Consider the following 19,886-nt stretch of genomic DNA (forward strand, 5'->3'; position numbering starts at 1 on the left):
TCTTTGCTATTGGCGTTTATCATGTGCTCTGTGTCGTTAACACTCTTCATAGGATTCTTGAGATAAAGCGACCTCTTCTCATGTGGTGTAGTAGTCCTTTGCAAGCTTCGACATTGTGCTATTGTTTAGCAAGGGCCGAATCTCATAATTCTTGCAGGAAGATCGCATGTGCAGGTTGTCCTGTATGTGAAGTTAAGCATAAAATCAAATTTGTTAACAAGATTACCATTTAGATGTCCACTTCAAGCTACAATTTGGTGACTGCAAGAGAAACTTTTTTCGTGGAAAAAACGAATGTCATGGAATTGGCAAATAGTCTCAAACTTGATTCATTTAAGCATGAATCTATGAAGCAGAAGAGACATAGCCATACATTTCATCTCTGAAACCAATTTTTTATTGGCGTTGGCTGGATTTGAAGACTGATAAAAAAAGGCAAAAGGACATTACAAGTGTCATAACTTGTGTACGGCGATCACTTTGGTGCCATAACTTTTTTTCGGATCACTTTGGTGTCAAGTCGGAGGAAAAGAGATCACTTTAGTGCCAATTTAGCCGGAAATTCGACGTGGAATTTTTTATTAATTTTTGACGCCGATGTGACTCGCCGGAGGCTGAGTCAGCGTGTACAGTCAGCATTTTTTATTTTAAATAATTTTTTTCACCATGTACAGTCAGCATTTTTAATTTTAAATATTTTTTTTCCTTTTTTTTTCTTTCCTTTTTCTTTTCTTTTTTTTTTTCTTTTCTCCCTTCGCCGGCCGGCCAACCCGGCGAAGCCGGAAGTGGCCGGGCGAGGCGGCCTTGCCCATGGCCGGCCGGACGTCGGCGAGGTCGCCTCGCGCGATCCGGCGAGGGCGACCCTCGCCCGCCCAGCGAAGGCTTCCTCGCCGACGCCGGCGAGGGTCGCCCTCGCTCGAGTCGGGCGTGGGCGACCTCCCGCCGCGCCGGCCGAGGTCGCCCACGCCCGACTCAGCGAGGGTCGCCCTCGCCGGATCTGGCGAGGGCGACCTCGCCCTGCGTCGGAGAGGCAGCCTTCGCCTGGGCCGGCGAGGCCGCCTCGCCTCGTCGGCGAGGGTCGGCCGCCCTTCGCGGCCATGGGCAAGGCCGCCTCGCCCAGCCTCTTCCGGGCTTTGCCGGTGGCCGCCACCGACCAGAACCGGCGTGAGGGAGAAAAGAAAAAAAAGAAAAGAAAAGAAAAGGAAAAAGAAAGAAAAAAAAGGAAAAAAATATTTAAAATTAAAAATGCTGACTGTACACGCTGAAAAAAATTATTTAAAATAAAAAATGCTGACTGTACACGCTGACTCAGCCTCCGGCGAGCCACGTCGGCGTAAAAAATTAATAAAAAATGCCACGTCGGATTTCCGGCCAAATTGGCACTAAAGTGATATCTTTTCCTCCGACTTGGCACCAAAGTGATCCGAAAAAAAGTTATGGCACCAAAGTGATCGCTGTACACAAGTTATGGCACTTGTAGTGTCCTTTTGCAGATAAAAAAATGTCGAGAATATTTTTGAAAGGGTGAAAATAGCCCCTCCCGAAAATTTACTCATTTGGTTTGAACCCAAATATTGAAGGGTCAATTAATTGGTTAATACTCAAGACTCTACTACGCCAAATTGTGGTCACCGGTCGTACATTCTAGTTTCAAGTGAAGCAGTTTCTTCGGGGCCACTCTCAGATTTTCCCTACCCTGGACTGAAGTACAATGCTGAGAACTAAGCTACTCGCAAGGTACTCACAGTCTGATTCTGTAATATTTGAAAAAAAAAGGAAAAAGGAAAAAGAAAGTGTTGACTCAGTCAACGAAGGAGTAGTTGGGGTCTCAGTTAAAAGAGAGACCGAGAGCTCACTTGGCTGAAAACCGAGAAACGAGAAAGGAAAAGAAAGAAAGAGAGAGGAAAAGAGAAGGAAGAAGAAGAAAGAGAAGAAGAAGGAGAAGAAGAGAGGATTTTGCGCTGTGGGACCTCGCCTAGCCGATTTGACTTCGTATCGCAACGTTCGGTAAGCACTTGCGCCCCTCGTTCGTCCGATCGGAGAAGTTTTCAGATTTAAGGCTTAAATTCGGAATTTTGTGATATTTGAGCGGCGAAGTCCGATTTTTGAGTCGTTGAGTTGCGTATATATATAGAATTGGTAGTTTAGGGTGTCGCGGAGTTGTGGGATTTTACGAATCTCTATTTGGACTTACCGTTTGCCCGAAACGAATTTTTGAAGTTAAGCAGGCTGGTGAACAGTGCTCGACCAGCAGCTTTCATGCCGATTTTCGTCGCCTTTGTCCCGCTTTTGGGTCAGCCAAGTTGGGGTTCTTGTAGTGCTATGAATGGGCTTTCTATTGACTATAAGCTCGCTTAAAACGGGGTTCGATGGAGGAAGTTATGGCGCGATCAAATTTCGCGTTCAAGTTTCGCGTTGGATGAGCGATTTGTGAGCGCATTTGAGTCGTTTTGGTTAGCGTCTAAGCTTGGTTTAGTCGAGTCGTTAGTGAAAATGGTGTTTTACTTGGTGTTGACGTCAATTCTCGTTTAATTGATAGGATTACAAGATAGTCGGCAAGTTTAGCCACGTTGTTTGGTTATGGGGCATTCCCAGGTGAGTGGTGCTATCTCTTCTATGAATTTCTAAATTCATGTCTTGAAAGCGGACGAGACTTAATATATAGGGTGCGTTTGGTTCAACTTTGAAAATGCTACTTGGGGGAATGCAAATACCTTTAGGCTAAAGCCCTTTGGGGAAATGCAAATGGCGTTTGGTAAAAAATTCTTTGTAAAGCTACTTTGGGCCAAGTAGTGTTTGATAATTTTTTTTTGCAAAAGGGTTTTGGGAATAAAAAAACCTAACTTGCCCTTCGCCGGAGCCGGCGGCGGCTGGCCGCCGGCAAGCCAGATTTGGCACCGGCGGCCAACGCCCGAGGCCGGGCGACCGCCGGCTGGCTGGCTGGCGCCGGCGGCCGTTGTTCGAGGCCGGGCGACCCAGCAAGGCCGCCTCGGGTCGCGCGACCCTCGCCAAGGGTCGTCCGGCCTCGGGCGACATCCGCCGGCCCGATCCGGCGTCGGCCGTCCTCGCTAGCCTCCCTCGCCGGCCGCCTCACAAAGAAGAAGATGAACAGTACACACGAGGGGCAAAACCGGAATAAGCCAAAATAAGTGAGGGTAGTTTGGGGATAAAAAATTTGGGTTCAGCATTCCAAAGCCCAAGGGGCTTTCAAGGCTAAAAGTCCCTTCCAAATGCTGAACCAAACGCAGCCATAATGAGTTGTGAAAGAACATATTTATTGCATAAAAGTATGGATTGAACATTTACTACTTTTTAGTATTTGAGAATGATTTGAGAATCGTTTTTGGAAATGTATTGTGAAAGGATATATATGTGTATCGCGTTACGAACTAGTTTATGAAATGAGTTCGGAAATGATTCAAGAAAAGCTCTACTAAATGTATTTCTGGCGGATGAGCCGTGTTGCGAGAAAGTTATTTGTTTGGTTTTTGAAATGTATTCTGGATTGGATTTCTGATATTGGATGATGATTGTTTGATGCTCAATATCGCTGTGAGCCCATTGAGGGGCTTTGGGGTATGCATACCGGGTTAGGATTTCCTTCTCGGCCGAGCCACCGGCTTCGTAGGTAGAGACCTTGCCAATGGGCGAATCTTGGTAGCCTTGTCACAAGGCTTTGTGTTGTGACTATGGTTTGATATTGAGCAATAGATTGGTCAATGTAATGGACCATTTGCATGTGCTTTTGATGAGATTCATTAATGGAATATACCATTGATGTGTGATTTGAGATTAGTCAATGGAATAGACCATTGACGTGGTTTTTAATAGAGATTGATCAATGGACTTGACCGTTGATGTTTATGATGATTTAAATGAGTATTTTCTGAATTGTATAAGGCTTTGATGAAATGAAACAACTCGTATTTGATTTGATATGTATATTAAAGAGTTGGATTATGAGTTTCTAGTATGGCTTTATGTATACATGCATAGTGATTGCTCGATCTGCTTAGCAAAGATACGCACTACTTATTGAGCTGTGATTGCTCACCTCTCTTTTCCCAATCTTTCAGGTTCTTTGTTTAGCAGCAATAGAGCGAGAGCGATGTCATGAGGACTTTTGGGCGGTTTGAGACTGCGTCCTTCGGGTGAAAGGACGGCCGTGTCATCCCCCATCCTGGTAGGTTTCGGGATGTGACAAATTCGCTTGTCAGCTACTTGAATTTTGACTCAATTTTTCCGACCTCAAAGACAAGGCCATGTAGCTTATTGAGCCAAGTTCGAATCTACCAGCACTAAAGCATTATGCGGGTCAAGTTAACGAGTCAAAATACTTGTTAACCATACTTAACATGAAAGGGTTTAATTTTCATAATATTGATTGAACATACCACGAAAATAGTAGCAAGTAAAAGTCTATGTATTGACTGTACAACTTACAGTCTACTCAGTTGTTTAAATCAGTGCATAGGCATTTGTTAATCAAAATAGTTGAAGTAATTTTAATTCTCAATTTAAGCAATATAATTTACATTTTTAACTATGTGTATACGATCAATCAATCTTAAAAAAAAATCAATCTTAAAAATAATTGAAAAACAGCTTTTCCAACACTGCTTTACTATTTGGCAGACAAAAAACACTACTTTAGGCTCCGTTCGTTTGGCGGAAAATATTCTCCTGGAAAATAATTTTCGGGTTTTCCGGTGTTCGGGGGGCGGAAAACGTTTTCCGTGGGAAAATATTTTCCTTCCCCCCTCACAAAATAGCCTAAGTCTACGGAAAATGACTTCCGCTTCTTCAAAAGCGGAAATCATTTTCCGGAGCTTCTTCTTCTTCTTCTTCACTAAGGTCGCCGGCCGCCGTCGCGGGTCGCCGGCCTCCACCGCCGCCACCCGGTCGCCGCGGCCGCCGCCGCCGGCCGGTCGCTGGCCGTTGCCGGACGTCGGACGTTGGCCGCCGGTCGCCGGCCGCCGCCGCCGCCGCCCGCCGCCGGACGTTGGCCGTCGGTCGCTGGCCCGCCGCCGCCGGTCGCCGCCTCCGGTAGCCGGCCGCCACCTCCGATCGCCGCCGCTGCGGTCCCGCGCCGCTCGCCCCGCCGCTGCCGCCGCCGCCGCCGCTGCCGCCGCCGCCGCCGCCGTCGCCGCCGCCGCCGCCGCCGGTCCCTCGCCGTCGGTCGCGCCGCCGCCGGGACGTCGCTGCCGCCGTCGCCGGCGAAAAATACTTTCCGAAACTTTTTCATATCGCCCCCCCGCCGCGCCGGACGCCGGACGTTGGCCGTCGGTCGCCGGCCGCCGCCGCGCGCCGCCGAACGCCGGACGTTGGCCGTCGGTCGCCGGCCGCCCGCCGTCGCCGCCGCCCGGTCCCCACCGCCGCCACCGCCGGTCCCGCCGCCCGGTCGCGCCGCCTGCGTCGCCGGTCGCCGCCGCCGGTCGCCGGCGAAAAATATTTTCCGAAACTTTTTCATATTGATCGCCGAACACTGGAAAATTATGTTCCGGGAAAACATTTTCCAGGAAAATGACTTCCGGAAAAATATTTTCCAAAAGGAGAATATTTTCCGCCAAACGAACGGAGCCTTAATGTGCCCAAAACTTCATGATGGAATCCCACAAGTCAATCGCGGGACGGTCCCAAGTTCAACGTGGACAGTTAAATAAAAAGGAAAAAAAATATGGTTTGCAAAATTGATTTTCTTTCCAAAATTACAGAGTTGAAGAAAAGTTACGAACACAAAAATGACCAAATTTATATTTTATTAAAAAAAGTTACGATGAGTAAAAAAATTACTGACACATAGGTCTTAAACTTCACGAAGTGTAAAGGAAAGTTGCGATCAACTTTATAGATAAATTAATAAACGCCATTAGGTACGCTAAAGGAAAGGTACCATTCATTAGGTAATTTACTGACAATAGGAAAAAAAATTACTATTAACTTAGGCAGATTCCTAGTTTTTGTGGGATAATATAAATCAGGGAACCCACAGGGCTTGCGACCGCAATCCTTAGGTGGTTTTGAGTTGCGGAGAATAAGGAAGAATTTCATTCTAATCAAAATGGTATGTCATAGCTTTCTTGCTTTCTTTCTTCCTTTCCCTTTTTTCTGTCTTTATGCTCGTGGTGCATGCTTAGAGAGCATTGATGATTCTATGCATGAAGCAGCTGCCGGATGATCAGGTTATGTGGTTTGGCTGCCAAATTTGCTGACTCCTGCCTAACGGTCAATTATGGGGGACCCTTGTGTTTTAGGGTGCCGTTTCTCGAGTCGAGTTGAGCCAGCGAATTTATTTCAACCTTTCAAGCCGAGCTCCAGTAAAGAAAACTATAACTTGATTGAGTTTTGATCCTCTAGTATGGCATTCAAGTCGAGTTCTATCCGATAGTATCGGCTCTACATGGCTCGATGGCACTCAAAGGCGGGACTGGGAGGGGGAATATATTAAGTGCCTCGTAAAAATTAGAGATTGATTTCAAATATGACATACTTATTTAGTTTGGGTTAGGTTTATGGGTTATTTTAGGCGTAAGGGTAGTTTGGGAAAAAAATTGGCGACTTCCGTAAATAAGAGGGGATGTTAGGATGCAAGTTGATATGAAATGGCAAAACTCGAGATGCAAGTTGTAGGTTTCGAACATAGGGATGGTATTTGATATGTATGTGCAATTTCAAGAAGCTTTTTGCGATTATCTTTACACAGAAATACAGCACATCAAAGAACTTAGTCTCTTAGTGTTTTCTCACCCTCAAATAATTATACAAATCAGTCTTACGTGGTAACCCTCATTTGGTTCTTATACAACCTTTTTAACGACGAGAAAGCCTACCTACTTTAGGTACTGTTCAACGAAAACTAGGTCGATCAATTGCACCGAACTTAAGGCAATTAGAGAGCGATTGAGATTTCTCTGATTCCTTACTCAAGGCCAATTTGAGATCCCGAATGAGGCTTGGATTCAGTGCAGATTTTAGTAATTTAAGTGCGAGAAAATGTAAAACGGATTAGAATTGAAATACAAGAAATAGAAAAAGACATGAAATGAATTACGTGAAACAAAAGTGCAGCGAAAGGAAAAAGTTCTAAGGAAAATGAAAAAATGGATTTTCTCGGAGAAGTGATGGGTTTGTGCGTGTCTGATTTTCCCTTTGAACGCCCCTTTTATCGTAATGCCTCGTCTTTTTTTTTTTTTTGGTCTAGAAACACAAAGTATTATTATTAATAACTTAAGAAACAAAGCCCGTAGCAGGGGCATCTAAACATAGTAGGTCCAAAAAAGTTCCGGGGGAATTGGCTATCCAATTCGAAGGGAGAGAATTCGTGTATTGGGCTTTGACAACCCAATCCACAGCTCTATTTTACTCTCTATTACAAAACTCGACTTTAATATCCGAAAAGCAAGACAACAGATGAGAAGCTTCGATGATTAGTGCTCGCTCTTCCCACCCTTGCTGATCAGCTGACTTCAAAGAGGAGATTAAACTCAAGCAGTCGGAGTTGAGTTCCAGCTTAAAACTTCTTCGAGGAGAGAGAAAGCACACTGCGTGGACAAGAGCTAAAGTTTCCGCCTGATACGCCGATGCAGCCCTCACCGATCTAGCAAATCCATCAATTAGGGACCCGGCGGTATTGCGCACAATGCAGGCTACAATGCCTTCGTTTGAGCCGCGAGAGTAAGCTCCATCAATATTTACTTTTAAAGCGTCCTTCGTCGGTGGTTTCCATGCTTGATCCGTCGTACTGGGAGCTCGAGGGTTGTCGCATTGATTCCTTGTTAAATTTCCCCTGTCATTCCATTTTGCATAATTTTCAAGCAGAGTTTGGGCAGATTGGACAATATTAAACGATTCTGGTCGGAGACCTCGGAATACGGTGTTGTTTCGTGTCTTCCAGATAAGCCATAGGACTCCTGAGACCAGTTCAAATTTCGTTGAATTTCCTTGATTTCTTACAAAACTCAAAAGCCACTCTTCTACACTGGTCAAACCTTGGCTTTGAATATTGATTTGCAGGGCTGGGTTCTCCCAGATAGGCTTCGTCCAAGGGCAAAGCAAAAACAAATGCTCGCTAGTCTCTAGGAGGCTTCAATAGATCGGGCACAATGGATTAGATATGATTCTTCTACCAAACAGGTTGTCCTTAGTCGGAAGGGCGTTTTGACAAAAACTCCAGACAAAAGATTTAATTTTTGAGGGGGATAACATATGCCAAATTCTGTTCCATAGCTTCCGTGGGGGCTTAAAAGAGGTTGATGTTTGATTGCTATTTGATTTTGAGGCTTCTGTTCTGATGACATAGTAGGCACTTTTCACTGAAAAATCACCTGATTTAGTTCCTGTCCACACAATTTTGTCTTCTAAAACATCAGTTCTCAGAGGGATTGTTAGTATTTCATTTGCTATTTGGTCACCAAAGAGTCCCTGAAGCACCTGTTCATTCCATGCATTTTCCTCTCTGTTCAACAGCTCACAAACAATTTTAGGGTCATGCCTGTTTGCTGGTCCTCCTATGATACCCCTCTTTAACCATTTATCTTCTTTGATTTGGATACGTTCTCCTATACCCACCGACCACATAACGGAATCAGCAATTGCGTCTCTGCCTATAATAAGGCTCTGCCATCCCCAAGAAGGTCGAAAGCCTTTTACTGCATGAAGTTCCTCCGAGGGAAATAAAGACCCTTAAAGAGTTTACTCCATAATGTCGTGGGTTGTTGGGTTAATCTCCAAGCTTGCTTTCCAAGCATGGCCTTGTTGAAGGACATTAGGTCTCTAAACCCCAAGCCCCCGTCATCTTTCCTTGTTTTTAGCACGTCCCACCTCTTCCAATGTAGCCCAGATTTTGAGCTGTTACTTCTCCACCAAAATTGAGCTATTTTTTGTTCAATGGCACGACATATTGAAGCTGGAATTTTAAAGATCGACATGGCATATTGAGGTAAGGCTTGAACCACAGCTTTAATGAGAAGTTCCTTTGCCGCTCTTGACATAAGATTTTCCTTCCATCCTTCTAATTTAGAATTTACCCTAGCCAGTATCCAAGCAAACATTTGCTTCTTGGACGCTCCCCAATCAGATGGGATTCCAAGGTATTTCCCTGTTTTTGCAATTTCCGGGACTCGTAGGGCTTCTGCCATGTTGCTTCTCAGCCTTTGCGGACTGCTAGCACTAAAGAAAATCCCCTATTTGTTCAGATTAATCTCCTGTCCAATTGCATAGCAATATTGATTCGAGATATTCGCCAAGTTTTGGCATTCCAGCACTAATCCATCTAGGAAAAAAATAGAATCATTAGCGAATAGCAAGTGGGATAATGTTGGGCAACTGCTGTTCAGCCTTATCCCTTTAATACTTTCATCTTCTATCGCTTTTGACATGAGGATAGATAGGGAGTTAGCAACCAGTATGAATAGATAAGGGGAAAGGGGATCCTCTTGCCTAATTGCCCTTGTGGGTTGGAAGAAATTAAGGGGTTCACCATTGAACTTTACACTAAGAGATGTTGTTGTCACGCATTGCATTATCCAATTCACCCACCTCTCATCAAACCCCATTTTCATTAGACTTGCTTCCAAGAAGTCCCACTCAATTCGGTCATAAGCTTTCCTCATGTCTAACTTAAGAACCGCCTGAAATCATTTTTTCCTCTTCCGAATCCTTAGCTGGTGAAGGATCTCTTGGACAATCATTATATTATCTTGGATTAATCGACCACCCACAAAGGCACTTTGCTCCTCCTTAATCAAGACTGGAAGCCATGGTTTTAATCTGTTTGCCAAGATTTTTGAAATTATCTTAAAGGAAAAGTTGCAGAGGCTGATGAGTCTGAAGTGGTCTAACTTTTCTGGGTTTTGAACTTTTGGCACAAGGGATAAGTATGTCTCGTTTAAGCCTGGCTGCATCCTCCCTGAAGCAAAGAATTCCTCTACCTCGTCAAAAATCTTATGTTTAAGAGTTTCCCAATAGTGTTGGTAAAATTGACCATTGAGACCATCAGGGCCCGGCGCTTTTGCTGCTCCAAGCTGGGAAGCAGCAGTTTTAACTTCATCCATGGTGACTTTCTTAGTTAGACTTTGATTCATTTCTTCCATTACCAAACAGGGGCAAATGTCCAGCAAAGGCTGCAAGTTTCGCTCTCCTACTGATTTATACAAGTCAGTATAGTAATTCTGGATCATCTCCTTCAACTGGCTTGGGTTGCTTACCCACATCTCTTCTGGATTTTTCAGCATGGAAATTCTGTTTCTCTGTTGCCTTTGGATGGTCGTTGCATGGAAATATTTTGTGTTTTTGTCCCCCCACTTTAGCCAATTAATTCGAGATCACATCCCCCAATACATCTCCTCTTGTCTCCAAATCTCTTCAATGTGTCTTTTCTACTCTTGGGCTCTTCTCAACTCTAGACTGAGGTGTTGATAATGTAGTCGGCTAAGTTCGTATATCAGAAATTAAAATCAAACGTTAGAAAAAAAACTAACCTGAAAGCAGTACAACCAAATAAGCAGAATGTTGATCCGAGCCCAACGAATTAACGTCGTGTCCTTAAGACGAATTTGGCCCCTCAATCAGTACCCGAGGATATTGGACAATCGTCTCCCAGGATAGAACGGATCTCGTTCCTCCGAAGCGGTACGTATTCGGAGGACTCCAACGAACGTAATTTTGCAGAACAATCGCACCAAATGACAATGATGAAGTGAATATGCGTAGAGTGCGTCGGGAAAAAATGAATGCCACGAAGTGATATTTCTATTCCGAACTAAACTGTTCGGTCTTATTCAAGTGACGAAAAATGAAGAGTCGCGAGTTTTTCGTGAATAGTAGCGAAGGGCTTCGGTTTTCGTTCGGGCGAACCGAACCTCACGAACAGACATGTTTGTTTGTCCAAAAATAAATAAATAAATAAATAATTTCTAAACAACGTGTCTGTTCGAAAACTAAAAAATAAAAAAACCGATAGAGAGTGGACCCGGAACCGAACCGAGCCAGCCGGACGGACGGCGGCGGCGGCGCGCGCGCGGGAGGTGGACCGACCTAGCTTGACGTAGGTCCTCTCTCTTCCACAAAAGTGGGGTACCCCTTGGGGCCCAAACCCATTTGTGAGGCTCAACTATTTGAACCCATCTCCCATCTCTCTTCTACCCTATGTGGGACACTTTCACCCACACACTTCTCATTCAATTCTATGGGATTTTGGTTCCAAAATCCCAACAATCCCCCACATGAATGAGAAGTTCAGATATCATGACTCTTTGTGTATGCATGAGATGCAATGTGCGATTATTCCATGAGAAAACGTTGCATCAGGATAAGTAGTCTGAGACCTTGAACTTTCCTTAGTGAAACCTATCGGACTTACTCAGTCAATCAGTAGACTTGATGTCTTTGAACTGTCGACCTTTGGTGTAAGCCTAGACAATAGAAATCACACAACTGTTTCTCGAACAAAATTGGTTCTCACTGTTGTGTTCGTTTTGGCCATGAACACCGCCTGGTCTCATGAGTGTTTTAGAGAATTCGGCCTTTTCAATTCTCACAGAAGCGGCCCTCACTTCACACTCACATAGGTGATTTCTGAACATATAGTATATCACATACTCAATTCAGAATCATTAAAAGCTTTTGCTTAACCTTCACATATTAGTACTGTCTTCATCCGGGAATGAGTAAAAATTTAACAGTACTCTACACTGTCTTCATAACTTAGTTGTCCCTTTGAACCTAGATCTTGGGATCTCCAGTCAACTAGGTAGGGTTTCCGCTATGATGACTTGTTTATAGGCCTTAAACCCATTCCCCTTGATGTTTTTGCAACCATCTCTCCAGTTAGGCCTTTTGTCAATGGATCCGCAATATTATCTTTTGACTTCACATAGTCAATGGTGATAATTCCACTAGAGAGAAGTTGTCTTACTGTGTCATGTCTTCGACGTATGTGTCGAGACTTACCGTTATACATGACATTCCTTGCCCTTCCTATTGCCGCTTGACTGTCACAATGTATACAAATAGCGGGCACTGGTTTAGGCCAATTAGGAATGTCTTCCAAGAAATTTCGAAGCCACTCTGCTTCTTCACCGGCTTTATCCAAAGCAATAAATTCTGATTCCATAGTGGATCTAGCAATACAAGTTTGTTTGGATGATTTCCAAGACACTGCCGCTCCCCCAATTGTGAATACATATCCACTTGTCGATTTTGTGTCTTTAGTGCCGGTTATCCAATTTGCATCACAGTATCCTTCAAGTACCGCTGGATATTCTGTGTAATGCAAAGCGTAATCTTGAGTATGCTTTAAGTAGCCCAATAAACGTTTCATTGCTTTCCAATGATTTTCATTTGGACTAACTGTAAATCGACTTAGCTTGCTAACCGCACAAGCTATGTCCGGCCTAGTACGATTCATGACATACATTAAACCGCCTAGTATACTAGCATACTCATTTTGAGCCTTACTTTCACCAGTATTCTTCGAAAGATGTAAATTAACATCTATAGGAGTCTTTACCGGTACAATATCTAGATTCTTGCACTTTCCAAGAATCGTCTCAATATAATGGGATTGTGATAGAGTTAATCCTCCATATGTTTTATGGATTTTAACTCCTAAAATAACATCTGCAACCCCCATATCTTTCATATCAAATTTACTTGTGAGCATGCGTTTGGTCGCCTTAACAACCTCACTATCGCTGCCCATTATAAGCATGTCATCTACATATAAGCACAAAATGGCAAAACCATTATGAGTGTTCTTAACATATACACATTTATCACACTCATTGATCTTGAAACCATTCGACAACATGACTTGGTCGAATTTAGCATGCCATTGTTTCGGTGCTTGTTTCAATCCATAGAGTGACTTGATAAGCCGACATACTTTCTTCTCTTGACTTGGAACAATGAACCCTTCGGGTTGTTCCAAATATATTTCTTCTTCCAAATCTCCGTTTAAGAAGGCCGTCTTAACATCCATTTGATGGATTTCAAGCTTATACACCGCTGCTATGGCAATTAGCATCCTTATGGACGTAATTCTAGTAACAGGTGAATAAGTATCAAAATAATCAAGACCTTCTCGTTGCTTGTATCCTTTTACTACAAGCCTAGCCTTATATTTATCAATAGCACCATCCGCTTTCATTTTCCTCTTGAAAATCCACTTGCATTGTAGTGGTTTATTACCAGGAGGAAGGTCAACCAATTCCCATGTATGGTTTGACAAGATGGATTCAACTTCACTATTGATAGCTTCTTTCCAGAACGGGGCTTCTGGCGAAGTCACAGCTTCTTTGAATGTCCGAGGCTCATTCTCTAACAGATACGTGAAGAAATCAGGTCCAAAAGACGTGGAAGTCCTTTGTCTTTTACTACGTCTAGGTTCATCCTCAATTGGATCATTTCTAGATATAGTATCTCGAGACCTCTTATTATTATCAATTGGCTCATATACTATGTTATACGGAAATATATTTTCAAAGAACGAAGCGTCCCTTGATTCAATTATCGTATTAACATGTATATCTGGGATCTCTGACTTGTGAACAAGAAAACGATATGCATTGCTATTCTGAGCATATCCGATAAAAACACAATCAACAGTCTTTGGCCCTATCTTAACCTTTTTAGGCTTAGGAACCGCAACCTTAGCCAAACACCCCCACACTTTGAGATAATTCAAGTTAGGCATTCTGCCTTTCCATTTCTCATAGGGAGTTTGTTGTGTTTTTCTGTGGGGCACTCTATTTAAAATAAAATTCGCCGTCAAAACAGCTTCCCCCCACAAATTCTGTGGTAAACCGGAACTATTCAACAATGCATTCATTGTTTCCTTTAAAGACCGGTTTTTCCTTTCTGCCACTCCATTAGATTGCGGCGTATAAGGAGGAGTCATTTGGTGAACGATACCAAACTCAGTACAAATTTCCTCAAAAGGAAATTCATATTCACCTCCTCTGTCACTTCTTATCATTTTAACTTTCTTATTCAACTGAGTTTCAACTTCGGACTTATAAATTCTAAAAGCATTCACAGCCTCATCTTTGCTACTAAGCAAATAAACATAACAATACCTCGAGCAGTCATCTATAAATGTGATAAAATACTTATTACCACATCTTGACGGTATTGATTTCATATCGCATATATCTGTGTGTATTAAATCTAAAGGTTCTGAGACTCTATTGTCTACAGAATGAAAAGGAGGCTTAGAAAATTTAGATTCAACACACACTTGGCATTTCTCACTAGAACATTCGAATTTTGGCAATAATCCCATGTTCATTAATTTCTTTATCGACTTATAGTTAACGTGTCCTAATCTATCATGCCATAAATTAGGAGACTCAAGCACATAAGCAGAAACAGCTTTATTCATAACAACATTGGGTACAACAGTCATTACATTTAACTTGAAAAGACCATCACTGAGGTAACCCTTTCCTACATACATCTCATTCTTGGAGAGTACAAACTTATCGGATACAAAAACCAACTTGAAGCCATTCTTGCTAAGAAGAGATCCGGACACTAAATTCTTGCGTATGTCTGGCACATGTAGCACATTATTTAGTGTCACAACTTTCCCAGATGTCATCTTTAGAGCAACCTTTCCAACACCTTCAACCTTAGAGGTCGATGAATTACCCATGTAGAGTTTTTCATCACCTTCCATAGGCATGTAAGATGAGAACATTGATTTATTGGCGCAAATATGACGAGTTGCTCCAGTATCAATCCACCACTCCTTGGGATTTCCCACCATATTACACTCGGATATCATGGCAGTTAGATTGATATCATCAACACCATTGGAAATTTCTTCCACCACATTAGCCTGAGTTTTCTGTCTTTTCTTGGCTCTGCAGTCTTTGGCTCGATGTCCAGACTTGCCACAGTTGAAGCACTTGCCAACGAACTTCTTCAGGCCTTGGGTGAATCCCTCTCCAGACTTGCTAGTCATTTTTCTCTTCTTGTTGGGTTTTGATCCTTCTTCAACAACATTGACCCTTGAGACCGCCAAATTGCTGCCAACTTTCTTTTCGGAATTTCTATTGTCTTCCTCTATCCTCAACCGAACAATCAAGTCTTCAAGTGACAACTCCTTTCTCTTGTGTTTGAGATAATTCTTGAAATCTCTCCAGGATGGTGGCAATTTTTCAATGAATGCAGCCACTTGAAATGTCTCACTTAGAGTCATTCCTTCAGCATGAATATCATGCATAATCACTTGAAGCTCTTGAACCTGACTTAAGACGGTCTTTGAATCAACCATCTTGAAGTCCAGAAATTTACCGACAATGAATTTCTTCAATCCGGCATCTTCGGTTTTGTATTTCTTGTCCAGACTATCCCATAACTCTTTAGCCGTTTTTAGCGGACTATATACGTTATAGAGAGTATTGTCCAGACCGTTGAGGACATAGTTGCGACACAGGAAGTCAGAATGATTCCATGCATCCACAGCAGCAAGCTTTTCTTTATTTGTCTCTCCAACGTCCAATTTAGGACCATCCTCATTGAGGAATCTAGCCAAGTTCAAGGTCGTGAGATAGAACAACATCTTTTGTTGCCATCTCTTGAAATCCGTACCATTGAACTTTTCTGGCTTTTCTCCGTGATTCGGAACAGGATTAACCGAAGTCGAAGCCGAAGCCATTTCTGAAAGCAAACACATACCATATTCACGAACAGAATTGAAAATTTCTAATATGAACAATATTCGAAAAATTCGTTAACGAACAGAATGTGCAAATAGAATCGTATTCTATACGATATGACAAGGAACATACGAACTATACAAAAGTTCGAATTAAAGAAACGGGAATATGATATTTGATATGAACAACGCATAAGAATATACGAACAGAACCGAAGCGAAATTCGTCTTAAGATTGTAGTCGGCTAAGTTCGTATATCAGAAATTAAAATCAAACGTTAGAAAAAAAACTAACCTGAAAGCAGTACAACCAAATAAGCAGAATGTTGATCCGAGCCCAACGAATTAACGTCGTGTCCTTAAGACGAATTTGGCCCCTCAATCAGGACCCGAGGATATTGGACAATCGTCTCCCAGGATAGAACGGATCTCGTTCCTCCGAAGCGGTACGTATTCGGAGGACTCCAACGAACGCAATTTTGCAGAACAATCGCACCAAATGACAATGATGAAGTGAATATGCGTAGAGTGCGTCGGGAAAAAATGAATGCCACGAAGTGATATTTCTATTCCGAACTAAACTGTTCGGTCTTATTCAAGTGACGAAAAATGAAGAGTCGCGAGTTTTTCGTGAATAGTAGCGAAGGGCTTCGGTTTTCGTTCGGGCGAACCGAACCTCACGAACAGACATGTTTGTTTGTCCAAAAATAAATAAATAAATAAATAATTTCTAAACAACGTGTCTGTTCGAAAACTAAAAAATAAAAAAACCGATAGAGAGTGGACCCGGAACCGAACCGAGCCGAGCCGGCCGGACGGACGGCGGCGGCGGCGCGCGCGGGGGAGGTGGACCGACCTAGCTTGACGTAGGTCCTCTCTCTTCCACAAAAGTGGGGTACCCCTTGGGGCCCAAACCCATTTGTGAGGCTCAACTATTTGAACCCATCTCCCATCTCTCTTCTACCCTATGTGGGACACTTTCACCCACACACTTCTCATTCAATTCTATGGGATTTTGGTTCCAAAATCCCAACAGATAATTGGTTATGCACCGTAGTTCCTCCTTCAACTATTTTATCTTTTTTTGCCCATTTGCATATTTTTCCCTACTCCATTTCGTTAGCTCTTGTTTCACAGCCCTTTGTCTCACTACTAGGCTTTCGCCCACCAGATTTGGAGCCTCCCTGGCTTCTTTTATAATTGTTCCGCATCATAATGCCTCTTGTCGACCATTTGATTTCTTGGAAAACTTTCCATGGATGACGCTTAGCTCTACTTTCCGGAATCTCCTCTTATGTTGTTAGGCGATAAGCTCCACTTTGTCACGTTTCTAGACTATTTGCGCACAACTTCCACATGCATTATTCTTTGTCACATGCATCAAGTGCCACATCCATCAGTGGTGTCATGCCTTATGTTGGAGATATCAAATAAATTTCAAATCTTCCAAATCTCCTAAACCGTTGCAATATCAACTGTATATTAGCTGGTTCTCCTTATCTGTAGAATATTTGTTTCTCCTTGACTGTAGACTTACCAAATGTGAGCACTAGGGCATTCTATATAGATACATGTAAAAGTTCAGCAACATAGTAAGAACAATTTCATCTTCTTCAATAGTCATTTCATGGTATCAGAGCCCTTGGGCTTCTAAGAGCAGATTTTCGATCCAATTCTGCATTTCCAGCTTGCAATTCTGCATTTTTCCGGAATGGATTCAACCCCTAACTCGAGCAATATCAGTCTCCAAACTGGATCCAACAATGATGGAGCAGCTCCATCCAGCGGCCTCATCGCCATCTCTACCACTGTGCAATTCCCACTGAAGCTAACAGCCGCCAACTATCCCTCATGGCTTGCTCAATTCCAGGCAATTCTTATTGGTCATGATTTGCAAGGCTTTGTTTACGGATCGAAGCAATGTCCGTCCTTAACCATTACTATCGGAAATTAGAAAGTTAGCAACCCCGACGCTGCATTATGGATACGCCAGGATCAGCTCCTTCTCGCTGCAATTTTTTCAGCGGTTTCCGAATTAGTTATACCACTCATCGCATCCTGTAAAACGTCCTACGAAGCTTGGACAAAACTCACAAATTTATATGCAAATAAATCCCGCTCAAGAGTTATGCATCTCAAGGATCAACTCTCAACCATCCGTCGCAACTCACATTCAGTGTCGGATTATCTTTAGCACCTTAAATTAATTGCAGACGAGCTGGCCATAATTGATACCCCTCTAAACGACGATGATTTGGTCATTCACGCGCTCCGTGGCCTTGGATCCGAATTCAAGGAAATCGCTGCAGCAATTAGGGCTCGAGAAACCCCTATTTCATTCGAAGAAATGCACGACAAGTTAGTTGGATACGAGAAATATCTCAAACAAGAAGAGCTAAGCCATGATTCCGTACCAATTATGCCCAATTTAGCTCACATAATCGAGGATTAGGGAGTCATTCACGCTGGAATAGCCGCAATTCGCGCAGGGACACCAATTATCAGCAAGGGAATTTTCAGTCCAGTAACTCTCGCTTCAACCAGAATCGAAACTACTCAAGCAGACGCAACAACAATCGTGAGAGGCATGGCAATGCTAGCCGCCAAATCTGCCAGCTTTGTGACCAATATGGCTGCTCAGCCAAAGCTTGCTCTTGGTTCCGCAACTCCATACGTGATCCGAGTGCCAACGTCGCCGCTGCTTCAACCCGAGAATCTGGATGGTTAGTGGACTCAGGAGCGTCCCATGATATAACCAATGACTTGAACAATCTCTCGCTTCATTCCGAATACGAAGGGCCCGACGATCGTCATTGGTGACGGCACAGGTTTGCGTATAACTCACGTTGGTTCTACGACTCTTACTCATCCCGAAAACACATTTACTTTATCAAACGTCCTGTGTGCCCCAACTATCACCAAAAACCTAATTTCTGTATTGCAATTCTGTCGTACTAACCGTTCGTCCATTGAATTTTTTGCCAATCATTTCCTGGTGAAGGATCTTCACACGGGGGCGACGTTGCTTCGAGGAAAACTTAGCGGTGGAGTCTATCAAATGCCGTCCACAAAGATGCAACCGCAACCCTCTCCTACGGCTTTTGTTGGACAGCAGACGCGGGCTATGAATTGGCATAATCGGCTCGGACATCCATCTTCACGTATTTTGCATCAAATCCTTAAAATCTTTTCGCTTTCTGAGTCAAATCTAGGTTCTGGTTTATCTTGTGATGCATGTCGGTGCAATAAGAGTCACAAACTTCCGTTTGGTGTCTCCACTCTTGTGAGTCAATTTCCTTTGGACATTGTCTATTCGGATGTCTGGGGTCCTGCGTCAACCGTGTCCACTGATGGTTTTCAATATTATGTTGTCTTCGTAGACCACTACACAAAATACATATGGTTTTACCCAATGAGCAAAAAATCCGAAGTAACTCCAATTTTTGAACAATTCAAACCTCTTGTGGAAAAACAATTCTCTCGCTCCATTCAAACTTTTTATTCGGATGGTGGAGGAGAATATCACAACCTAAAATCATTCCTTGTGAAACACGGTATCTCCCACCTCACAACACCCCCATATACACCCCAACACAACGGTACTGTTGAACGCCGTCATCGACATATCGTCGAAACGGGCCTTGCTCTCCTACACACGGCCCAACTCCCGCCAACTTTTTGGAGTCATGCCTTCCAAATTGCCACATATTTAATTAATCGAATGCCCACACCCATTTTAGCCCAAAAATCACCATATCAAACCCTTTTCTGCCGTGACCCAAATTACCACAAACTACGTACTTTCGGATGTCTATGTTATCCTTGGTTAAGACCATATACCACAAAAAAAATTGCGTCTCGCTCCACACCATGTCTTTTCCTTGGTTATGCCCTCTCCCAAAGTGCATACAAATGTTTCGATCCAGCAACACATCGACTATATTTATCTCGTCACGTTGTCTTTGACGAAAATGTTTTGCCCTACAAAAAATTATCACAAAACCAATCAACAAATCAGTCCTCTCCATGTCTCCCACCTACCACAACCATTACTCTACCACTCACTCCTCTTGAGTTTGTGCCATCCGCACCCACTCCATCGCTATGCCATCCGACAAGCACTGATGCTCCCTGCAACGAATTCAGTGATCAACCCGCAAATGAACTACACAACCCACAACATCAAACACAAGTCCCACAAACAGAACAACCACTACTGCCAAAC

The sequence above is a fragment of the Syzygium oleosum genome, unplaced genomic scaffold (genome assembly GCF_021117445.2).
Source record: "Syzygium oleosum isolate NSW1041296 unplaced genomic scaffold, Sole_v2.1 Sole_v2.03, whole genome shotgun sequence".
NCBI lineage: Eukaryota > Viridiplantae > Streptophyta > Magnoliopsida > Myrtales > Myrtaceae > Syzygium > Syzygium oleosum.